The sequence below is a fragment of the Callospermophilus lateralis genome, unplaced genomic scaffold, assembly GCF_048772815.1.
Source record: "Callospermophilus lateralis isolate mCalLat2 unplaced genomic scaffold, mCalLat2.hap1 Scaffold_63, whole genome shotgun sequence".
Taxonomy (NCBI): Eukaryota; Metazoa; Chordata; class Mammalia; order Rodentia; family Sciuridae; genus Callospermophilus; species Callospermophilus lateralis.
In genome coordinates this window covers 10,918,720-10,944,400 of record NW_027514713.1, presented here as the reverse complement: position 1 = coordinate 10,944,400, position 25,681 = coordinate 10,918,720, and the positions used below count along the sequence as shown (strand labels likewise).

Below are 25,681 nucleotides of genomic sequence, written 5' to 3'. Positions count from 1 at the left end.
TTAATTCTTCTTTCCTGATAGATCGTTAGCTTCTTTGGGAAGTGGCATATGAATTTATTTCCATGGAATTGGATTATAAAAGGCTGGTTCTGGATAAGAAGTTCCACTGTAAAAACCAACAATCATTGAAAAATCAGAACAAAACAACTAAACTTCTTGAGAAAAATTACTTATTTTAAAATTCCTAGAAAATGTTAAACTATCAAAAAAGCAAACTATCACTGACACACCAAGCTAATCTGAATACATTTAAAAAAACTAACACTTTCAAATATAGCAATGTAGTAAAAGATAATTCTGAGAAGCCAAACAATATTGTTGAAACATATACAAAATTTAATGCTGAGAATGCAAATAATATTGTTAAAATCTATGCAAATAATAATACCTGTAAAGTTTTTACTATGGAATTAATTTCAGAAAAAAAAATTAATAAAATCTTCATTTTCTTAACCCTATCAAGGAAATGAGTTATTTGTGAACTACATTCCCCTTGTCAGAGACTAAGATTTACAGAAAAAAATATTTTGCTTATACAGCTAAAGTGAATTAAGATTTTTGTTTAGAACCAGGGAATTTTGATTTTCTGTTATTCAAGTTAATATGATTTCACAGAATCAGTGCGATCTTTTTACTAATTAGAGAGCATCTTTTGATGAACATACTGTTTAAAACTTGTGATGCCTGACAATAATAACTATGTGAGTAAGAACATTCTGTAAATTATCTTCAAATCCTTTGGTCATTATAGGCACACAAATTCCTTTATTTCATAATTCATAAAAATGATAGGATAAAAAATAAAGACTTAAGAGAAGTACAGCATGCAGACAAATATGTTGCTTATTAGAATGAAGAGAAGGGATGGTGATAGGAAAATAAAAGAGTGAAATGAATTCAAAATAATTTTCATATAATGTATGTAAATACACCATCATGTACATCCATAAGAATGGTATGTCCCATATTTGTATAGTTATATCAAAATGAATTCTACCTTCATGTATAAATAAGAGAACCAATAAAATAAAAAATAATTAAACTCATTTAAAAAGCAAAGTAATTTAATAAAATATTCCATTGTTTTAGCAATTAATTTCTAGTCAATATGTATATTCCCATCTAAAATCTTAGCTTTACTATCTAATCATTAGGTTAAAATCACTGCTTATTGACCGTTTTTAAGCAAGAAAGAAAGAGATGGAGGCAGGGTGGCAGGGAGGAAGGTGGAGGTAGAAAGAGGAGGAGAAGGAGGAGGAAGAAGCCATCCTCAGTTGCTAAAATGGATTAATGGATATAATGAATGACCTCTATGACATATAAGAGAGGCCTAATCCTGACAGCAGGAATGTGTCTCTCAGACCATGGCAGCCCACTTTGACTGCATAATATGTCAACACACACTTCACCAAGATAGTCAAAACAAAGTCTGGAATATGTTCCATTGTGTGAACAAAACAGAATGGGAGTATTTTTAATAATAAATCATTTAAACAAGTGAAGGCAGCTGTCATCAAGGTATGAGCTTTCAACATAAAGCACAAAGAAAAACATGCAATGACATTTATCATCAGATCAAGCCTAAAGGCCAATTGGTTCTGTTTGATCATGTGCTATCTATATCCCACCCTGTACAAAGAATGTGCCAAAGACACTGGAAGCTCTGCGTTAGAGAAGGTTAGAAAAAGGGTAGGCAAGATGAACCATTAAAAACACCCTGAGTAAGGCTTTTTCATCCAAGAATGTAAGAGCACTAACAGGGATGCTAACAATTGAACCCAGGGCCGTATGCATATTAAGGACATGCTCTGTGACTGAACGACAACTTAATCCCTGAGAATTTCATTTATTTCCTAATGTTAGAAATCATTGCTTAAAAGTGTAAGTTTGAAGTTTTACAACCATTACATTTATATATCATTTATGGAGAATGAATAAATTCCTACCAACATAGTATAATTTTCTAAAAGATAGTAATTTGAAAGAAAAATAAATTTTATAAGTTTCTATTTCTGTGAAAAAGAAACAAAACGTATAAAATTTGCTTCTGCAAACCATACTTATGTAAGCCACATAACATAAAAACTAACCTGTAAGTTTTCCATTGGCATAACCATCGCTCTTTACAGCTGGACTAGGTTTACTTTTTGCATTTTCCAACCATTCCTTAAACTTTTTATCTGCTATTTCCTTTTTCTCTTGTAATTCGGCTTGCCGTTGTTTTTTTTTTTTTTCCTTAAAATGACAAGACCAAAGCATTTCCAAGGATATTCTATAACTAAACATTCCATTCAAATTCTACTGAGTCTTTTCTCCCAGTTGCTTCCTCTCTCAATGGCTTACTGGCCACAATATTGAATTATATTTCTATAATTTGAGAATAAAATTGAACATGATCAGGGATGTGATATTAATGTGTCTTCCTCTAAACAATTTAAGATATCAAACCCAAGAAAAAGAAAGCAATCCACCTTCCTTTTAAAGTAATTTATGATACAGTAATATGACTAGATAAAAGTATATTGAAAAATAGTTAAAACAACTTACAACAATTTTGAATATGACTGAAAAATATATAGGCTTATTGAAATTACTCAATGTAAGAAAACCAAAAATACATATTCATTTTGAAGCTTAAAGACAGCATAATCTAAGTAAAGATATTTTCATATATTTATGCTATGATACAGTCAATTTTCTAATCATATATTTGTTTCTAAAATATACTTGGCACCTATGAAGACTAAAAACACATATTCTAACTGGCTGCTTTAATAAAAATATATTTTCTTTCTTTTTCTTCTCACATCCTTCAGCAATTTTTTTCTTTAACCATTCTTGATATTTTTCTTTGGCTTTTTCTTGCAAATGTTCTTTCCCTAGTTCTTTCATTGCTTTCTCCTCCATTTCTTTATTCATTTTTTGTTCTCTTTATTTCCTTTTTTTAAATAAAAATAGAAATTTTAATTGAAATACCTGTAATTATTCTCACATAAGGAAAGATCGTTATGTGCAATAATTTTCTAAACTTCTATTATTCTTAAAATAAGTGGTGTAACAGTGGTTGCCACAATATAGTTTATGAGAATATATAACATACTGCAATTACCTGTTCAATGTCAATAACAGGTAGTTACTGCTTGACTGTAAGTTTCATTAGGAACTGACAAAGATCTTGCTCACCAATGTATACCTGCGACTGGGATAGTGCTGAGTAAATAATAGGTGCTCCATAAATATTCTTTAAATAAATTAGTGAATAAATATTACTATCTGTTAGACTGCTGAATCTTAGTATTTTAATGGATGTTTACCCTCATGTATATAAACATTTCCTAGATAGACAACTTGTCAATACAAATACTTGGATAAGTATTCACCAAAAGTGAGTTATAGAGTTCAAATGAATAATGCCTGCTGAAGATTGCATATAAGGACATAATGGGGCAAATCTTTAGGTATACTGTTTTATATAGATCAGAGGCTTGCAAACAAGGCTAAATGTCAAATTCGGCCCACAGGCCATCTGTATTTGTAAACAACATTTTATATAAGTATGGCCAACTCATTTCTCTTATATATTTGCATACGGTTTCTTTTATTCTACAATAGCAAAGTTGAATAGTTCACACAGAGACTGCATGGCAGAAAACCTGAGATGTTTAAGATCTGGCCCTTTTCAGAAAAAAAAAATTTTTTTGACATAGACTATAACTCAGTGATAACCATCGGACTGTAGTTAAATTATAAATAAATAATGGCATGGATAGTTCTCTTTATCAAAGTTTTAGAAATTAATCTGAAAGGTATAAAAGGAATATGGAATATATATATATATGTCAGTTTTCATGGAGCAAAGAAAGATGATCCAAAAAGAGAATTTCCTTCCCTGAAAGTATTTTGTAAAATACTGTAATATGAATTAACACCCAATTAACAAACATCAGTTACATACAATATATGTCCTGTTCAGTGCTGAGCAGCAAAAGCAAGTCTTGAAAATCAGGGCTTGCACCATTCCTCAAGTTGATACATTTCTTTCTTGCTGTGCAGCCATTAGCTGTGAAAAGGAATCTTTTCATAACAAAACCTCAATAGACAATGGAACAATAATGGGTTTTAATTACTCCTCACTGGCAGAAAACCTACAAACTGAAAATGGTCTTGGAATATATCTCTCTTAATCTATGTGATGTATGACTCTCCTGCCTAACCTCACCAACAAGAAATCATCCAGTCCCTACAATGTTTTCAATGACAGAAACTAACACTTCATTGGTATCTATACCTCACACTATTCTCTGTACTTTATTATACATATGGACCATCAGTTAATTCTTACAATCCCAGTATAAGGTAGCTACTATTATTATCCTATTTTCAAAGGAGGAAAGGAAGGCACAAGAGGGTAAGTAATTTGTCTAAGATCACACAGTAAGTAGTAGATCACTATAGACCACAAAGACTTCGACATGGAAGAATGCCAAAAAGAATGTTATGCCAAAAAATTTAAATCAAAGTGAAATGTCAAAACTCCTTAAAACATACTACTTCTCAAAATTAATTCAAGAAGAAATAGTATCTGGATAACCATTTATTATAAAACAATTCAAAATTTACCACAAAGTACTCTAGCTTCTGATAGCTTCATTGGCAGTTTGCAATGTACATTTAAGGAAGAAATAATAACAAATGACTACACAAATTAATTTTATGTTACAACATAATATCAGAAACAAGGCAAAATAACTGCTCTATAGCCCAAAATGTAAAATAATTAGAAATACATGTAACAAATGATGCATAATACCATCATTAAAACTAAATAAAACTGATGAGAAATAAGACAAATAAATTGAAAGAAAAAACATATTCATAGAATTTAAATTTGATATTACTAAGAGTCATTTTCTCCAAAATGATCTACACATTTAACAAAATTCCAATAGTGCCAGGCACTATTCAAGCAGGCATAATTAGCAAATCTCAGAATCAGATGCTGAATTACATATAGAAAGTTGCAAAGAAAATAAAATAAGTTTGGAAAAGAAGACAAAAGTTGATTTAAATTATCTATTTTTTTAAAAACTATAAGTTCAAGAATTATAGAGCTGTAGTAACAAGTTATTACTGCTGACACAGGATATAAATCAATAGAAGAGAATAGAATTCAGAAATAGATCTATGTATGTGTGTGTGTATGTGTGTGTGTGTGTGTGTGTGTGTGTGTGTGTGTGTGTGTGTATGGTCAATTGATTTTAAACAATGTGCCAAGGTAATTTGATAGGGAAAGGATTATCTATTCAATTAACAATGGAACAATTGAATATATGTATAAAAATGAATGAATCCCAACATTTAACTCAACCAAATATTAAAATGAACTCAAAATAAACATACAGGTAAAGCTGAAGTTATAACTTCTAGAAGAAAACAATAAATAATTTATACTCTTGAACTACACAATGTTTCTTAAATAAAGACATACAGACCATAACCATAAAAGAAAAAAATGAAATATGGAATATTGTCAAAATTTAAAACTTGTGCTCTTTAAGTTGGGCACAGAGGTGCGTGTCTATAATCCCAGTGAATAGGGAGGCTGAAGCAGGAGGATCAAAAGTTCAAGGCCAGCCTCAGCAATTTAGGGAGGCCCTACAAAATTTAGCAAGATTGTTTCTCAAAAAAAGGATGGGGATATATCTAAGTGGTAAAGTCTACATGGGTTAAATCCCCATAGAAGGAAGGATGGAAGGAAGATCATTCTGCTCTTTAAGATATATTATTGAAAAAAATTAAATGGGCCATGAGTGATGGCACACACCTGTAATCCCAATGACTCAGCAGACTGAGGAAGGATGATCTCAATTTCAAACTCAGCCTCAGAAATTTAGCAAGACCCTCCTAAGCCACTTAGTAAGACCCTGTCTCAAAACAAAAAAGAAAAAGCTGGCTGGAGATGTGACTCAGTAGGTAAACATCCCTGAATTTAGTCCTTGGCAAAAAAAAAAAAAAAATTAAATGGGAGGAAATATTTGCAATGCATTGATCTGACATTGGACTTGTGGTCTGAATACATAAAGAATTCTAGGACTGGGGATTAGCTAATTGGTAGGTGCTAGACTAGTCTGAGTGAGGCCCTGAGTTCAATCCCCAGCACCACATTAAAAAAAGAAAAGAAAAAGTGAAGAGAAATGTACAAAATTCACCCAGTGTCACATGTACCTATATTCCCAGCTACTTGGAAGGCTCAGTCAAGAGGATCACCTGACAAGCCCAGGAATTTGAGGCCAACCAGGGTAACAAAGTGATACCACCAAGATCCCCATCTCAAAAAAAAAAAAAAAAGAAAGAAAGAATAATTCCTACATGTCTTTTGATGGAGGAGAGGAGGCTTGTTGAGGACTGAACCCAGAGCCTGCTAACCATGCTCTCTGCCACTAAGTTTTATTCAACCGTGAATTCTTACAGATTCTTAAATCTTAATAAGAAGTCATATAACCCCTTCAGAAAATGGGCAAAAGACTTAAACCAATACAAAACAAATCCAAAAGAAGCTAACAACATATGTAGTTCAGTTGTAGAGTGCTTGCCTACCATGGTCAATAAGTATAATAAACTGAATTGTGTCCCTTCAACTCCTATGTTGAAGGCCTATCTCCCAGTGTGAGGAGATAAAGCCTTCCAAGAGTTAATCAAACTTAAATGAGGTCTTCATCCAATAAGACTGATGTCCTTTAAAGAGGAAAATACACTAAAGATATGTGTGCACAGAGAAAAACCAAAAGACAACCCATCTGCATGCAAGAGGCCTAAAGAGAATCCAAACCTGCAGACACCTCCATCTTGATTTCCAGTCTCTGGGATGTGAGAAAATTTTCGGTTGTTTATACCACCCAAGTCTGTGGTATTTGGTTATGGCATCCCTGAAAGACTAATATAATGAGCTTATAAAAAGATGCGAAACAGCATTAGATCTCAGGGAAATGAAAATTAAAACAATGGTATATACTATACACACACTGGAAGAACTAAAATGAAAGACTGAAAATATAAGGTTTGCCAAAGTTGTAAAATATTTGGAACTTTCATAAATAGTCATGGGAATATAAATTGGTATAAGCACCTTAGAAAATACTTTGGCAATTTCTTGTAAACACATTCTTACCGCATAGCCCAACAATTCAGCTCCTAAACATTTACCCAAAACAAATGAAAACAATGTCTACAAAAGACTTGTATATATATGGTCATAGAATTTTATTCATAATATCTCCTAATGGAAAACAATCTACTGACCATCAACAATTCAATGGATAAACAATTTGTGCTATTTCATTGGAGACTACTAATCAATAAAAATGAATCAACAATATATCAAATATCAGGATATATTTAAAAACAAAAGAAGTTCAACACAAAGAAGTTCAAAACATTCTTTCATTCTGCGTTTAAGAAAGTATAGAAAGCACAATCTTATATACAGAATAGAAAGATTACCAGGATATTTGGAGCTGGGGCTGGGTATTGGAAGGGAATGGGGGTTGGATGCGAAGGGAACTTTCCAGAGTAATGAAAACATTCTATTATCTTGACTCTGGTGCATATTAATTATACAGGTACATATATCTGTCCAACTCATAAACTTAAAAAAGGTGTATTTTATTGCACAGCAGGCAGTCAGAATAGTCACTGCTACTGAGAAAGCAGTCAGCCATTAAGTGGCTTTGGATTTTCTAGCACACTGGTTCTATATCACAGAGGACAATAATTGATCTTCCTTTTCTAAAATGGTGCCCTGAAAGAACATTTGTTTCTTAAAAGTGAAAGAAATAAACAACTGGCTACTTAAAGTTTTTGACTTTCTATTTTAATTCCTCTAATAGGGCCTACTTGGCACATAGAAAAAGCTAAGTAAACATTTGTTGAATGCATGAATGATACACTGATAACAGTGTTATCAATCATACACCTTGTTGATTTGAATTAAGTCTTTCAAATAAAATATCAGTGTGTTTTGAGAATTTAAAACAATTTTATTTTTAAATAACTTTTAAAACACTGAAAGTAGAGGCCTTTTTCAAAATTTGTATTAATGTCTAAAAAATTAATTTGGAAAATAAATTAACATAACAACACAAATATTAAGTGTACTCAATGAGATAAACCAATTGTTTTAAAAGGATTTCACAATTTAGAGTCATATTAGAAGAAAGCAATCTTACTAATGTATACATAAATTCTTTTTGTCTGATTTTTTGATAAAACACAGTGAAAATGACTTAGAGAAAATAGCACCCCAATATACAACTAAAATGAAGCTGGAGGCAGCAGAGGACCACACACCATGAAATGTAAACAGAAAGCTAGATGGCAGACAGGAAGAGAAGAACCACGAGAGCATTCTTTACAAATACAAGTAAATGTAACTAAGGCTGAATAAAAAATCTGATAGTTTTTAAGAAAAAATAAGGAGGGATCGATTATTCTTTAACTTGCACAAGAATGCTGAAGAATAGGTAAATTAATTTTTCAGGGTTCATCTCTGAATCATTTTCTGCCTTATTGAATCTTGCTTTCAATAATTAGTGATTTATGTTATGGCAAGCCACTTACTCTAAAAGAATTTTTACCTCAAAAATAATTGGATTAGGTCTACTACAACTAACTAAAACAGGGAATATATATCATATATCCCTCAGCAGTATCTTACATTCTTAGAAAAACAACAATTATGTTTGATTGGCATGGTAAAATTAGCTGAATGAATTTAGAAGATAAGAGAAGCTTCAGAGGAGAGAGCACACCATACATGGAGCACTATTTTCATATAAACTTCAAAAAGGTGTCAACCAAAATTTTGTAATCGTCATATAGACTTATTTTGATTGTGACATTTATTCAAAGTACTCTTTTGGGGATGAAGTAAACAAACACAATCCATAGTAATTGATTTCTAAACAAACATAATCCAAGTAAGAATCAAATACTTTTATGGTTATAATACACACACACACACACACACACACACACACACACACACAGAGACACCTCTCTAACCAATTTCCTTCTTCTAATGCCAGGATAATGAAGGTTATGTTATCTTCAACTTACTGAAATTATTTGATACTCATAATAATATCACTTGGCATCAGATTCAACAATAGGTAAGGACAAAAATTATAATTAAAAATTTAAAACTTTGTCCTATAATTTGAATACTTATCTAAATTCATAGTTATATTTTAATAATAAAATCAATATCATTCTAAACTTACAAAATCACAAAAAAAACAAAGTTATAGCAGAATAATTTTTTTCTAAATGGGGGTTGGGGGGCAGTATTAGGGATTCCACTCAAGCCCTCATGCATGCTAGATAAGTAGTCTATCACAGAGCTATGCCCTCCCCTAGACCTTTTTTAATTTCATTTTGAGTCAGGGTCTCAGAAAATTGTCCAGACTGGCCTCAATTTTGTGATTCTCCCATCTCAGCTTCTAAAGTAGTTGGAGTCAACAGGCATGTGCCACCATGCCCAGCTATTTTAAAATTTCTAATGTATCAGCTTGGGGTTGTGTCTCAGTGGTGGAGCACTTGCCTTGTACATGTGAGGCACTGGGTTCGATCCTCAGCACCATATAAAAATAAATAGACAAAATAAACACCTTTTTAAAAAATTTCTAATGTGTGATCCAACATAAGAATGTATTAAATTTGAAAGTAAGGATATGAAGGATAGCTCTATGGTTGCATGCTAGCTTAACATGCTTAAGGCCATGGGTTTAATTAACACCATAAATTAAAAAGTAATAATAATAATAACAACAACAACAACAATAAAATTGAAAGAAAGAATAGGAATACAGCTCAGTGGTAAAACCCAGCATGAGAGAAACCCTAGGTTTGATCCCGGCACTGCAAAAAGAAAAATAAAAAAAGAAAATTCATTCACTCATTCAATTAAAAATGCTTACTATATGCAAAGAATTATAAACCTTGTAATGGATAAAAAATAATATAGAAAAGAATTCTTGTTCTTAAGGATCTTAAAATTACAAGGAAAGCAAAGGGATATACAAACTACAAAACAGCCATTTTTTTTCTTTTTTATAAAACATACACAAAATACAAAGCACCATAAGATAAAGTGCTATAAAAGTTAATACAAATTGAACAAAGATCCACAGGAAAGAATCTCTAACATGTGAACATCCAATCTGCATGTAGGAAGTAATCTGAGTTAGATGACAAATGGAAAATTAGAACAGAGGGTATGATGAGATTCCATCCTTATAAAATACCATATGTAAAAATTAGGAAATGAAAAGTACTAAGAAGATAAGTATTCTCAAAGTTTCTCAAGAATACATACTCTTGAGGCCTGGGCAGTATAGCCAAAAGCTCAAGATTTCTAGGACATTTACTTGTATCTTAAAAATAATGTAAAAAAAAATCAGTGCTCTCTTAGTATATACAAGTCCCTGGGTTTGATCATCAGCACTTTGAAATGTAAAATAAAAATAAAACTTACAGTCTCCTTCTTTATATACCTATGTTTGCTTTAACATAAAAATATAACATTTTCCTCTGAAAAAAATTTCCAGTAAAACTAATACTCCAAGAAGATGGGGGCAGCTGTGATTATCATGTGTGAGCTCCCTAAATAATCCCAGTAAAAAGAATCTACATAGAATAAAGATAAAACAGATGGTATATGTGGCTGAAATGCTACTTTGGCTCAGGGAATAGAGTGGAGACTCTTTAACCAGTCAGTCTAGAGTTGGTAAAATCTCAGTCAGAAGACAGTACAGGTGTGGAACATGAAAAAAATTTAAACATAAGGAATGACAGTCAGATCTATTCAGCAAAGTTTAATCTGGCAGAGACATACAGGAAGGGTTTATTCATTTAACAAATATTCCTGGGTACCTCTAATGTGTGGTAATGGATAAGCTGTTGGAGAACGAAAAAAAAGAAGCAAAATTCCTGATCTTATAAGAACTTATATCCTAGTGTGGAGAAGTAAACAATAAAGTTGAAGGAAGTAATGAGACCATTCAGAAAATAAAATAGAAACAGCAATTATATATAGTAAAGGAAGGGATGTTTTGGAGCAACATAATAATTATTATTATTAAGTGGCTGAAGACACAGTAGAAGTAATAGAAATAAAGGAATAATAGGAAAAAGTCTATGAAGAGGAATGGGGCAAAGGTATTTTTTTTAGGTGTACACATTTGGAGTTGCCTGCTGATCTAATGGATAGAAATCCAAGACTCAAAAAATTCAAGTCTAAAGATTCAGACTTGGTGGGGCTGGCATTGTAGCTCAGGGGTAGAGCACTTGACTAGCACATGTGAGGTGCTGGGTTCCATCTTCAGCACCACATAAAAATAAATAAATACAATAAAGATATTGTGTCCATATACAACTAAAAATATTTTAAAAATATTTAGAATTGCTGAATTCAGGCAGACACTAGTAGAGTTCACGGGGACAGAAAAGAATAAAATTAGAGGGCATCCAGGCTCTGTAGTGCATGCCTTTAATCCCAGTGACTCAAGGGGACTAAGGCAGGTGGATGGCAAGTTAGAGACAGTCTCAGCAACTTAGTGAGACCCTGTTTCAAAACAAAATAAAAAGGGCAGAGATGTAGTTCAGTGGTAAAGCATGCCTGGGATCAATCCTTAGTACCAAAAAAAAAAAAAAGAAGAGTAAAGGGCAAAGGGAAGAAGACAAGAGGCTTGATAAATATTCATGAGGGTAGGGGTAAAAAACAAAAGCAAAACCCCAAAGAAGAAAGAACCTAAGAGAAATATAAGAAAAATATAGCTAAGGACTAATTGGAAGAAAGACTTTGAAAAGAGATGTTAGGATTTGTGTATGCATTTTTTTCCTTTTTACCTGTTCATTCTTTTTCTGAACCCATTCCTTGTGCTTTTCTTCAGCAATTATCTTTCTTTTCACGTTCTTCCATTTTTTTTCTTTTTTCTAGTTGTTGATTTAATTCCTGTGGATTTCATTTAAACAAAAGGCAATGTTTAAGGGAAGTTCCCAAATCACATATTTTTAAAAAGGTTGAGCTTAACCAAATTAAACAAGAATATAGTTTCCATTATACAATATATACCACTATTGATAATAACTTACTTAAGTAACTAGTCTACAATGAAAGAAAGCATTAGTAAAAATATAAGTCATTTTTTAGAAATGCAAATAATTGCTTGGCAGCAAAACACTAGTTTCTTAGACTAAATTTCAGCTAAATTACCCTCATTGAAATCAAATTTCCCTTACATAAATTTTGGCACCACTGTAAGCTATTCACAGTAGCTCAAGAGAATTGCAACTTTTTTTTTACAGTTATAAAAAGGTTCAAGATTCTTGCTGAAGCTACAGAATAGGAATTAAGGAATTCCTAAATTAAAATTTTAAATCAGAGTTATACCCAAGAAGAAATCTAAAAAAGGTATTCAGTTTTCCATAGAGAAAAAAAGAATCAGAGTTTTCTTCACAGATTTTATAGCTACTGGGATATAAAACAAAACCAAATTCATACCTCAGATTATTTAACTGTCTTGCTGTCACCAGAATCTACATGTATGGGCATTTCCTCAGAAGAAAGAATGTGGAAGGTACCGCCAAATAAAACTACAAGTTGAATGCTACCACTCTGTCACTCACCGACTAAATTATGGCTTTAGTTGAGAAAGCTATTCAAACTAGACTTCTCTCGGACTCTACAATCATAATTACTTGTTAGTTTTCTTTCTTCCTTAGATACTAATAATCAGATACATTTATGAATCTTCCATTGTTCTCCCTTTCTCCTTCCCATCTTTCCTTTCTCTCCAAATACTTACCTCCACGAGCAATTTTCCAACTCTCAGGTTAATTCCAGGGTCTTAAGTGAAGATAAAACTTTACACGAAGAATATATATTTTTTTTGCATTTTAGAATGACTAATCAAAAGATACTTGTTTACCATGACTTATGATCTTAAAATTCCACTGCAAAGAAAATAGTTGTCCTATCTCACTTAGAAAATCTTCAAACTTAGAAATACCATATCCCACAAAACAAATATCCACCTTGATAGGATTCTTCACTACCTTATAGCTGTTATTCCTTCATTACTCACTCAATACACTCTAATTGAGTGCCTGCTATTGATCTAACAAGAACTGTGCATGTACACACACACACACACACACACACACACACACACACACAGAAAGATGAAATCTTAGAAGTCTCTCATCTAATATTTTCTCTATATACCAAAGAATAAAGTGCTACACTGTGAGTTACTGGGTATAAAAAAGGAGTTTGGAGAAAAGAACAAAAAGGGAAGACAAAGAGAAATGGTTTGAACCAGGATAGTCAGAAATGAGCAGTTTCTTAAAATAGTGAGAGAAGATGACTTTAAAAGAAGTGAAAGATGTGGGTGGGGATGATGATTAATTTAAAGTGTGGTACTAATTTCCTCTTTAGATAGAAAGAGGTTTTTTGAAGACAGTAAATTGAACACTATGATGAAGAATAAAAGTCAAAAGGGATGATTTAGAGCTCTTATTAAGAATGAAGGCTGGAATTAAAATGATCAGTACTATTCTGAGGGAGATTGACTAGAAGGTTCTGACAATATACCCTATAAGGGGAAGAAAGTCTGGACTTGTGCCAGAAAACAAGTAAAAGGAGAAACACACAGAGTGTGTGTGGGTGTGCAGATACACATGTGTGTATGTATGTGTATATACATGTGTATAAATTTACATATAGTAAAAGGCTAGATATAAATCTGACAACTATACATTCAAAATTTTCCAAACCAGTTCTAAATTTTCTTTTAAAGAAAAGTTTAAGTGTATGATTAAGCATAATTGATTATATTTATATACTTTTTAACAGTCTTCAAGTAACTCAAAAGGGGGACAATTAGGATGTTGCATTACTATTTTATGAATACCAAATTTTAGTTAATGTTGATATAGGTGATAATAAAGAAAAGATCCAAAAGTACCTAGAAAATGCTACCACTGACCTGAATAGTACTGTATTCTTATAATGTCTATTTAAGTATTTGCCTACCCAGAATATACATCACATTCTCATACACTACCCTCTCTTCCAAGGCTAGCTACTCTTAGAATTTCCCATGCTGAATGGCTCCATCTATTCACCACTGAGGCAGGCCTCCTCCAGGATACAGCAGGAGTCTTCTTTCCAAAAGACCCTGTGTGTTCTTCTGGCACACCACTGAATTTCAACAGGATTATAGCTATTTTCCCTTAGAATAAACATTTGGTAATGGAAAAAAAAACTCCAAAGAGGGTCCTAAACATGCATCATTATTTCAATACACTTTGCCTATTTTCAAATGATTTTTTACTATTGAAGGTAACAAAAACAAAAACAAAAAACAAACTGACAATTTTGAGTTTCACCAACTCTATATCCTACCCTATTCCTTCCTTAATGGCTGATAAATTAAATAGCTGAAGATAAAATGGTGAGGCTAAAAAATAACTGGAAAAAAAGGACCTGGACTAGTCACAATATAAATAATTTTTATAATTTTGAACAGATTACATTAAAATGTTAAGTCAAATGTTAAAAATTAGAATTAGCCAAAGACCACAGAGAACTTAGAAGAATTAAAGAATTATTTTAAATAATAAAAATGTAAATATATTTAATAACCTACAAAACCAATATGCTAGCTTGCATAATGTCAATGTTAATTTTCAGTGTTTACCATGTTTATCATTTCAACATTATTATAAATGTATAACATTTTTAATAGGGTAACTGTAAAGGGTTAAAACAATTTTTTAACTCAATCTCACAGAGATGTCTAAAACAAATTTAAATGTCTGTTACTGAAAACAATTCATGAATGAAATGAGCTTTTTAATGATTCAATTATCCTTTACGTTTTCCTTTAAATGGGGCATGGTGGCACTTGCCAGTAATCCCAGCAGTTTGAGAGGCTGAGGCAGGAGGATTACTAGTTCAAAGCAATCAGCAACTTAGTGAGGCCCCCAGTAATTTAGTGAAACCCTGTTTCTAAATAAACTACAAAAAAGGACTGGAGATGTGACTCAGTGGTTAAGTACCTCTGCGTGGTACTGAAAAAAAATTTTCTTTAAATGTTAAAGGAAGAAAATAAGAAAGCAGGAATAAGTTCAAAAAGCAAATACTAAGTCTGATCTATTTATTTCTAAAATGTTTCTTAATAAAAAGCACATAAATTGGAAATCTAAAGAACTTAATACCAGTTCCAGCTCTGCCACTAACCTAAACCTTGCCAAAGTTACTTCTCTCACCTTCATGCTTCTTAGCTTTTATAAGGATCTGAAATAAACAATTCCTTATGGTCAAAAATCTGTGCTTTTAATGATATGGTTTGTAAGCAAATTAGGGAATAGAAAAATAAGGGAAAGCATGACTTAGGAAATAAAGAGAAAGGCATGAAAATCCAAATAGATTTCGGCTGAAATTTGTGATGATAAGCCATCTTTTAATGCTGCATTGTTTTCTACCAATATCATCAGTCCCACAACACCAAATGTCCCTCATATATCCTGCAAAGCAAACTGATCCTACTTCCAATGAAAGTACCTCCAATTTACACTTTCTGGATGACAGAAGTTAAATATTATTTCTGCAGAAAGCTATAATAGTTTTAGGCAGTATTCTTTAAAAGAAAAAAAAATAAAGTTTTCACTCAAAAGAAATAAAATATAAAGACCACAATAGCTCAAAATAAGCTAACAAATCATTGAGTAGATGATCCGTATGTTATGGTTGATAGGTACAATTCCTTGGCATAACTAACAGGCAAGGTTCATTCAAAAATATCGTAAATTGCTTCAAAGTTAAGTAATGAAGTAGCCATAGAAATGTCAAATTACTAAAAACATGAAAAGGCTTTAATACATACAAATAATTATACCCTGATATATGCTTAATGGTTGTGGTAAGGGCTTTATATTTATTATTTTAATCTGTTCTTGAAACAAATTTTCAGGGTAGTTATTATATACTCTCATATGTAATAACTAACTCGTATTGAATTCTTAATATATAGTAGGCCATATTCTGATATTCATTTAGACCTCATAATAACAATAAGAGGTAAATATTATTCTCCCCCTTTCACTGATAGTGATTCTCCTTACAAGTGACTTCTATAGTAGCTAGAAAAAAATGCAAATGAATTATGCTTTACCACTAACTTACTCTACCAGTGTTTTCCAAGTTGTAAGTCTAAAATTAATTTAACAGATTATAATTGACTTTCATAAAATGAATACCATGTTTTGAATAAATTAAGATACTTTTTCAAATATATATGTATATACATCTATGTATAGGTTTATAGTTATGTTCAACTTGAAAAAAATTAGATTTCTCACTGTGAACAAATATTTTTTTCAAAAACACTACCCAAGGACTGATGAACAGTGGTAGAACCCTTGCCTAGCATGTGCAAGGCTCTGGGTTTGATCTCTAGCAGTCTAAGAAAAAAAAAAAGAAGCAGGAAAAATAAAATCCACACTAAACATTGGAACTAGTAATGTTAAAAGAACTAGTAATGTTAAAATCTAAAGTTGAGGTAAAGGGAAGAGACTGGGGTCTCAAAAATAAACATTAATTCTGAAAACAAATTTTAAAAAAAATCTTCTCTAAAGGCTATGACTAGCAATGATAGAGATGCCAATACCAATAAAAAAACCAAATCAGCCATCTTTATACTTTGTTTCATTTAATCCTCACAAAAATCCCATGACAGGTACTATTTTTCCCACCTTGTCCAGATGGGGAAACTGAAGTATAGAATCTAAATAAATTGGCTAAGATCATCCAGCAAGTAAAAAGACTAGAACTAGAGCTTTCATTAAGCCTGGCTGAAACCAAACCACAAAGTCTTTTTCAAGCCCTGTGCTTGCTAAGAGGAAATAAATACTACTCTCACAGTGTACATTTCCAGGAATAAATTTGTATTCTAGAATACAAAGTATCATGTAAAAGGGAAATGCCAGAATATACTAATTTACACAATCATTTGAATCATTCCAAGTCTCCTGAACAGATGATTGCCTACCTGGTATAAACTCATCACAAAAATAACAACTAATTTCAAAACCAATATGAAAAATTTCAAGGAAGATCATAAAGGGCAAAGAAAGTGCAAAGCTTTAGTTCCCATGATTTTTTATAATAACATGGTTACTAACAAACTAGAATAAACTAAAATAACCAACCATAGTGTACCAGTTTACTATATTTTAAAACACATTAATACATTTTAAATATACTTTAATAATAAGCAATCTATTTCTTTTCTTTGCTTTTCTTTTTTTGTGGTGCTAGGGATTGAACCCAGAGCATTGTGCATGAGAGGCAAGCACTGTACCAAATGAGCTATATCCCCAGCCAATAATAAACAATCATTTTATAGTGATGTTGAAAAATATTTAATGAGGGCTAGGGTATAGCTCAGTGGTAACATGTTTTCCTAGCAAGCACAAAGCCTTGGGTTAGATCCCCAATGCAGCTCCAAAAAATACAAAAAAATTAAAATAACATGGAAATATATTAATAATATGACAGGCAAAAAAACAGATTGAAAAAGATTGAAACTATTTCACTAAAAAAAAGAAGTATCTTTCACCATTTCTGTGATAAAAAGAAATCAGAGAGTGAGTCTGGATAGGGAGCTTAGGTGATGGCAAGTTACACAAATCTATTTACTCGCCAGGGCACATGCTCTTTGGTAGGTAGAATAGATTCCTGTCTCTATTTAAATTTTTCTCTTCTTTCCTAGAACTTTTCCTGAGTATATAGTTGAATTTACCTAAGAGCAAAATTCTATTGTATGTCTCTCTAGATATACATTTGTACATAGCCCTCTGTATCCATGGGTTCTGCAACCATGGATTTAATCAAGCATAAATTGAAAATATGCCAAAAAAATTGTGCCTATACTGAGCAGGGACACATTGTTTTCTTGTCATTATGCTGTGAGCAATTCAGTATAATAACTACTTAGGTAGTGTTCACATTGTATTAGGTGATATAAGTAATTAGAAAAGATTAAAAGTAGATGGGGAGATATATACATTAAATGCCTTTATATAGAAAGACTTGAGCATTGAGTATTTTGGAATCCAAGAAAGTCCTGGAATCAAACCTCTTGGACTCTTAAGATGACTGTTTTTATTTTTTAAAAAACTTACATAGAAGAAAGTTTAGAAGGCTATATTCCATAATTTTAACAAAGATTATTATTAGGTGGTGAAATTAAAAGAGATTTTCATTTTCTTAATTATATTTAGCTATATTTTCTAAATGTTCTTCTAATAAATATACTGCTTCTACAATTAGATTTATTAAGATTAATATAGTAAACAAATACAAATAAATGCACACACATTGTTTTCAGGAACAATAAGATTAACATTTTAATTTACAACAGCAACTCTACTCTGTGAGCTCACTGTCGTATAGAAAGAATACTGTCTACTTGTACCTCTAGAGCTTTCTGTTGCAGCCGGTCATGTTCTTCTTTTTCTTTGCCAACAAACCACACCTCCCATGGTGTCAGGCTGCTTTCTCCTAAGTGGACCTGTTTCTGTTCTTCTTGGTTATCTTCTGATTCAACTTTACTGTTATGAAAAAAAAGGATACTGTAGAACTTGTACACGAAATACTTCTCTTACTAGTCAAAAATCATTTAACTATACAATGAAAACAAAATCTAACAACATATTTTCAATACTGTTATTTTAAAAACATATGAATCAATTATATAAAGCAAAAATATGAAAAATCAGGAAAAGGAAATCTAATTTTGAATTACTTTACTCATTTAGTTATGCCACTCTCTTCAAAAACCAATTTATTTAAAAACCCAATGGAATAGCTTGAGCCCAACCTATGTGCCTCAAGGTCACTTGAGGAAATTATTTATTTCTAAAATTTTATTTTTTTATTCTTAAAAATTCTATCTATACAAGTAATCACTAATCACTACTAGTACACATAATCTTTTGTAGGTGTGTGTGTGGTACCAGGCATTGAACCCAGGGCCTTGGACATGCCCCTGAACTATATCTACAGCTCCACTACCACATACACACATATACACATAATGTTAATCAGATCCTGGGGCAGACCTTTCCCTTTCCCTCCACTATATAGCATAGAAAAAAAGTAATGTGTACATATATACTGGGAGAATGATGAAAAGCAAATAATTTAATAATTAGGAATTCTGGGTAAAGGATGAACAAAAGTTTTTTATATTCTTTTTCTTTAAATTTGAAATTATTTTGAAATAGAAAGCTATAGAAAAAAATATACCCTTGTTTTTTTCAGTGCTGGGAATTGAAGCCAGAGCCTCATTCATGTTAAGTATACTCTGTATCAACTGAGCTACACCCACAACTGCTGTGGCCCTTCTCTCCTTCAACATTTAATATTTTGTTTGATGACCTTTTGCCAGTTCTTAGAGTATACAAGACTCTCCAATCTGGTTATCTCTAATCATTGTCTTCATCTCCACTTTGTACCTTCTATCAGTCTGACTTTCCTGGGTATACAGAAAATTAACTATATGAGTAAATAAAGAACAGAGGATTTGGCTGGATATATAAGCCTCACAAAACTTATGGAAAACTTAACAATCAGTACTCACAGATAAGAAGGTTGTTTAGTACCCAACATAGCTCCAGGGGCAAGTTTATTATATAGACTCAGGTATGTGTATCTTCAACATTGTTCCTTCTAACAAACAATTGCCTCACAACTGCTTTGTACCACTTTTTCTACCTCATAGATTCAGTTTCCCTAATTTTTTTTTTGGGGGGGTTATGTTATTTAATCATCCATTCATGTCTTTTCAGAACTTGTATTCTAAGTGGAAAAGAGACATTGTTAATATATTATTTCTTAGGCACATATTTCCTTTTCAGTCTTGCATTATGACCTCATCTGTTCTCAGCTTCAACTATCACTATATGCTGGTGATATCTGGATCAGCTATTCTGGGCCAGATCTCTATCTTAAGTTCCAGACTTATTTCCAACAATTTTATAGACAGCTCCATGATATTGAACTCAGTCCATTAAAAAAAAATCTAAGCATTTTCCAGCATCCACCACCCTCTTTCTTCCCCACTAAGAAAAATTTTACTCCTTTTATAATCCTAAATGGATGTTACCACCATCCACCCAGTTACCTAATCCAGAAATCCAGATCTGACTCCACCAGTTACCCCCTCCATGTCTGATTCCCCCTACCCTCATGCCCATACAATCACTAGTCATATCAGTTCTACATCCTTCAATTTTCTCAAGTGATTCTCTTCTCAAACCTTTCAAACACTCCAAACATAAACAGTGTCTAGCCTTCCATTTTAAATCATTCTCTAAACCTGCTGCCAGATTTGCCCCTACCAATGCATCCTTTTATCATGTAACTTCTCATCTCAAAGTTCTTCAGGGCCCATTTGCACACAGGATGAAATCCAAACTCCTTAGCCTGACATCCATAAATTGACTACTGCCTTTCTTTTCATAAAAGGGTGATCCAGACTCTACATTTCAGTCATGTTGAACTTCTGTGGGTTGGTAAATGCACTATGGTGTTGTACTCTTCAGCTTTTGCCTAAAACTGAAATGCCTTTCCTCTACCTTCACATATGGCCAGATTAAGAGCTTACTTTCATGAGTAAAACAGCCTGGGGATAAAATCTCTACCTGCTTCTTCCTAGTTTCTGCACATATTTAAATTTCTCTAAAAAAGAGATCTCATCTGTAAAATGGAGATGACAGTAGTAGTTGCATGAAGAAGCAAAGCACTTAGTATAGTTCTGGGCCCTCATTAAGTACATTCTGTGCCATTTATTATAATTATTACTATAACTAACTCCTATTCTTCCTTCAAGATTTATTCTGATACTATATTGTCTGGGAAACTTTCTAAAAACTTCTGGATTAACTGCCTTCGGCTTCCTGTCACTGGTCTCCCTCTGCCACCTGCCATGAGTTCCTTAAAGAAAAGTACATGAATGAATTAATGAATAAATAAATAAACAAGAACATGGCTGGTTGTGATAGCATAGACCTGTAATCCCAGCAATGTAGGAGGCTGAGATAGGAGGATTGTATGTTTGAGGCCAGCATGGAAAAATAAAAAGTTTTAGGGCTGTAGATTAGCAGGCTGTAGATTAAAGCACCTTGGATTCAATCCCCAGGACTGGAAAAAAAAGGAAAGAAGAAAACCAAATATGTTTTGACTGAGGGTCTAGATTATGAAACACTGTTGAAAGAAGAAATTAGTCAAATCAGTTTTTTTAGATAACACTTTAAATACTTCCTGCCTTAACATTTTTAGCAAACATGTTCAAAATGTATAGCATATAAACTACAGATATACTCCTAATAAAGAAAAGCTTCATAATTAGCTATTTATGAAAAGAAACTTATTAAGGCATAACTTTCCTAAATATAGTTATATGAAAGACAGAAAAGAACTAAATAGAAAAGCAGTAGGCCCAAAGCATATTATAAAAGACTCCAGAAAAATACTTTTCATCATCTTGTCTTGAGGTCATCTTTGATCATCTTCTCAATCCCAGCCATTACACTTGAAGGTTAATCCTCTTTTAAGCATAAGTCTACTTGTACTGATAATTATCTTGAGGGATTGGGGTGTTACTGAGTGGCATAATGCTTGCCTGGCATGTATGAGGCCCAGCACACACACAAATCTGAGCACATAGATATGTGCAGCCAATGCCTGAGTCTATCTCAAAGAAGCCTTACTCTACTAGTATGCCACAATCAGATGTAGCTAGTAAGGGGCAGAGAGAGGCATAAAATCCCAGAGCTCTTGGTTTCTCTGTACTCTACAGAGGATGCTGATAGCCCAAAACAATGGCTGGGCTATGACTCAGGCTGCCTTCCTTCATCTCATCCCATACAAGCTATCCAGAACAACAACTAAAGGAACACAGTCATCTTCTAAAAGAAAAGAAGTGCTAGTTTTTCTGAACCATTTGAAAATAATCATGGTATCTAACTATTCTCCAGGAAGGAGAAACAGGAATTCATTCAACACACATTTATTGAGTACCTAATAAAAATCTAACACTTGCCACACACAAGACCTAACAAATTCTGCAATCTTTCTAGACCCACATCCTCAGTATTCTTTTGACTCATGGGGAATGAAATGTGCTTAGGCAGCCTTAGCCCTATTAGCTCATTCAGGCTTTGGGTGAGACATAGATAGGTCTGGCTCCTCCCTTGACAGGTTCCATTTGATTAGCATTTTGGCTTGTGGAAGCTAATGCAGGGTCTCAGTAGTTGAGCTGCAGTTTTTCATGGTCATTTATTCCTCAGGCTGATAAACTATGTCCACCTTGTTTAGTCCTGTTAATTATGTTCAGAAGGTATTTCACACATCTTTGAAATTCATTTTAAAAATATCTAATACCCACTAAGTCCTAAATAATCCCTACAAAACATAGATGAAAATGGTCTCTTAAAACCCTAACTCTTACCACTGAGTCTATGAGGTTAATATGAGATGGCCTCTTTCTTGTTTTTTCAAGCAGCCTAGACAGCCTGCATGGTTACTCTTCCTGGTTTACATTTCCACCAACATACCACTCATCTTTAAAAGAGTAACTTTTGTAACCATGTATGGGTCATTTCAGATGGTTCCACATTCCATTCATTCATTCCTTATACAGAGAGGGGCCATCTTGTCACTCACACATAAAGTATGGATTCTCTGGTCTGCATTTTTTAGATCTCCTGTATTGTTCCTTATATAGTTTGATGATCAGAAACTTGTAAATTGGCTTCTGAAGATGACGTTTACCCCAAAATAGACCTACATTATTACAGTGATAGGCCTTTTGCTTCTATTTCTATATTCCCTAAAATAGTCATGCTATATAAGAGGGAACCTGATCAGTTTACCTCACTACTAGGCCCAGGTCTGCTAATAAATTGGTGTATGCCTTTGAGTTAGACTTTTTATTTGTGTTCTGTGATGCAGTTTTATCACATGTAAAATGAGTGGATCGAGCTGGGCTTTAATTTAATAAAATCTTGTATATTTTATTTATGGTCCCCAGTACCTAAACTAATATGTGGCAAAACATAGATGTTTGCTGACTGAATCACTGTAGAAATAAACATTATGATGGTTTTTAATAATCCCTTTGCTTCAAATATTCTTTGATACAACAATAACTATTCCACTGAAAGTTCGTCCTCAGATCAGACACAACCCTGCCTCTGCATGCTGTCGTGGACTAAAATCTGTGCTTCAGCTGTTTACACTATTACAACCTACTACATAAAACACATTTTGGAACTAAGATTATGGACAAGAGTTCTTCAGTTCACCATCTGGATTTCTGAGGATTCGTAAAACTCCTGAAATAGAAGCAGTTTCGTGTGTTTGAGACTATATACGGGTCATTTTTAAGGAAACTGAGATAGCAGCAATTAAAGAGCTAAGAATCAGAAAACATGTCATCTGTAAGAAATGGCCCAGGACTCTCTGCAGAAAGGGCTGCATTTAAGGATGCAGGCGCCTGCTCAGCCTCTAAGGTGGAAGACAGGAGATGGTTTTGGTTTGCTGAAGGTACTTGGAAGGGTCCAAGAAACCTTGGGACCGGTTGTATAGGTCGGGCAGCCTCAGGTTTACCTGGCGTGCCCCGGTAACTCCGTTCCTCTTAGGCTCAACACCTCGGTCTCTACGTCATGGGCATCTTCGTCCACATCTTCCTCATTCTCTCCTTCACCATGTTCATCGTCAAACGAGAAGCTGTGGTGGCTGAGGGGAGACAACAGTGACATGGTGGAATTGCTGCAGCTCTGAGGCAGTGGCGACCAACAGATAGACGTCGCCACCGCCCCCAGGGACCCGTCATGAAGGCGGAGAAGGAGGCCACGGAGGCCTCAGACTCGGAACTGCAGTCCGCAGAGAACAGGATGCCAGGAGGGGAAGAAGCAACACTCCACGGCCACACAGCCCGCGTCTGGCCCGTCAAGTTCAAACTTGCTGAGCTGAGGTGGGGACATGCTCTCCCAGCAGGCCCCGCGCGCTGGGCCTGGCCAATCCGGGCAGGCCAGGTGCCGCGTTGCCATGGCGACGCAAGGAGGATGCGACGGCTGTGTCTGGGCCTATAGAGCGTGGCTTCCTCTCTGTCTGCCCTTCTTCCTGTGTCTGGAAGGTGCCTGTTGCTTTTGAACTTATTCAATTCTGCCTTTCTTCCAGCTGACACCTTCGCGGGGACCTGGGCTTTTTTTGAGGTGTTGTTGCAGACCATTTGGTATTTGAAATAACGTTATTACTGAATAAAGCAACTCCTCTTAAAGGGAAAGAGGCAGAATTAAGGACTAACATCCACCCCCCCACCCCACCCCCCACCCCAACACACACATAAAATCAGGATTATGTGCACCAGTCTTGATTTCCTTGAACAGGTCATGCTTTTTTGAGGGTGAGGTAATTTAACTTTACAAGTGTATCCAAGAAAGCAGGTTTAGGTGGCATGGGGATGTATGTAGCTCAGTGGTAAAGTGCTTGCCTAGCATGCATGGGGCCCTGGGTTCCATCCCTGCTACCGAAAAATAATGCAGGTTTAGGACAATCTTTTAGTGTTTTGATACATCTTGTTTGCCTGGCGTCTTAAGGCAACTAGTCTGTCTACACCTGCGAATTGTTTTTACTTTTTTTAAGCCTCTATTATGTGCTAAGCCTCTAACCTTTGCTAAGCACTGGGGTAAAAGCTGCTGTTACTCTAAATTCCTCATCTTTTGGTGGCGAAAAATTTAATTAAAATATGCTGTGATGTGTATTTTATGAGGAAAGAATATTTTGTGGGAACTCAGGGATTGGAGATGGGGATAAAGGTAGCAAGAAAGATGACAGACATTATAAAGCTGGATGCTTTATTTATACTGTTGTAAATTTAGCTCTGTCTAGTTCATAATTTGTATAACTGGTAATGTGAAAATGGACAGTGGCTAAAAATAGCACATAAAGTTGTTACTGATCAAAGAGTAATACACCATCCTTGATGAAGTTTAGATCTACAAAATTTGACACAGGACAATGAGATATGATAAAAATATTAACAATCAAAGACAATTCTGGAAGTAGAAGCTATAATAAAACATGATATGCCAGCTAGAGGCATAGAGCATGGGAGACCCTGAGTTTGATTCCCCTACCACAAAAAAAAAAAAAAATGCATGCTTAAAACTTCTTAAATGGAATATTTTTAAATTTTAGTAACAACAGTGAAATGAAGAAAATCAGAGCAATCCAAATGAGTAATAAATTGATCAAAGAATAAAACTGATTTAGTAAAGTTTTTTCATTCTCTACCCTAATAATTCAATATTGGCATGTCTGGCTGAAACCTTTCATTAGAACATTTTGAGAATCAGTAATATCAAAAGACCCTAAACTGTTTTAGGACTTCACAAGGAAGAAAGCTTTAGGAGAAATTTCCCAACAAACATAACCTAATGCAAGCATAGTGGAAAACTCACAGGTTTTATCTATGAAAGAAAAAGAATTTTAATCAATGGTTTTTCTCTTAATAAATTTCCATAAATAAGCTGTTGAACTTTCTGATCC

The 25,681-nt window shown here is 33.7% G+C and overlaps 1 pseudogene; it reads right to left on the bottom strand.

Annotated features, from left to right (window-relative positions):
* LOC143389689 (coiled-coil domain-containing protein 34-like) lies at positions 1-24,180 on the bottom strand (annotated as a pseudogene).
* Positions 24,181-25,681: the final 1,501 nt, after the last annotated feature.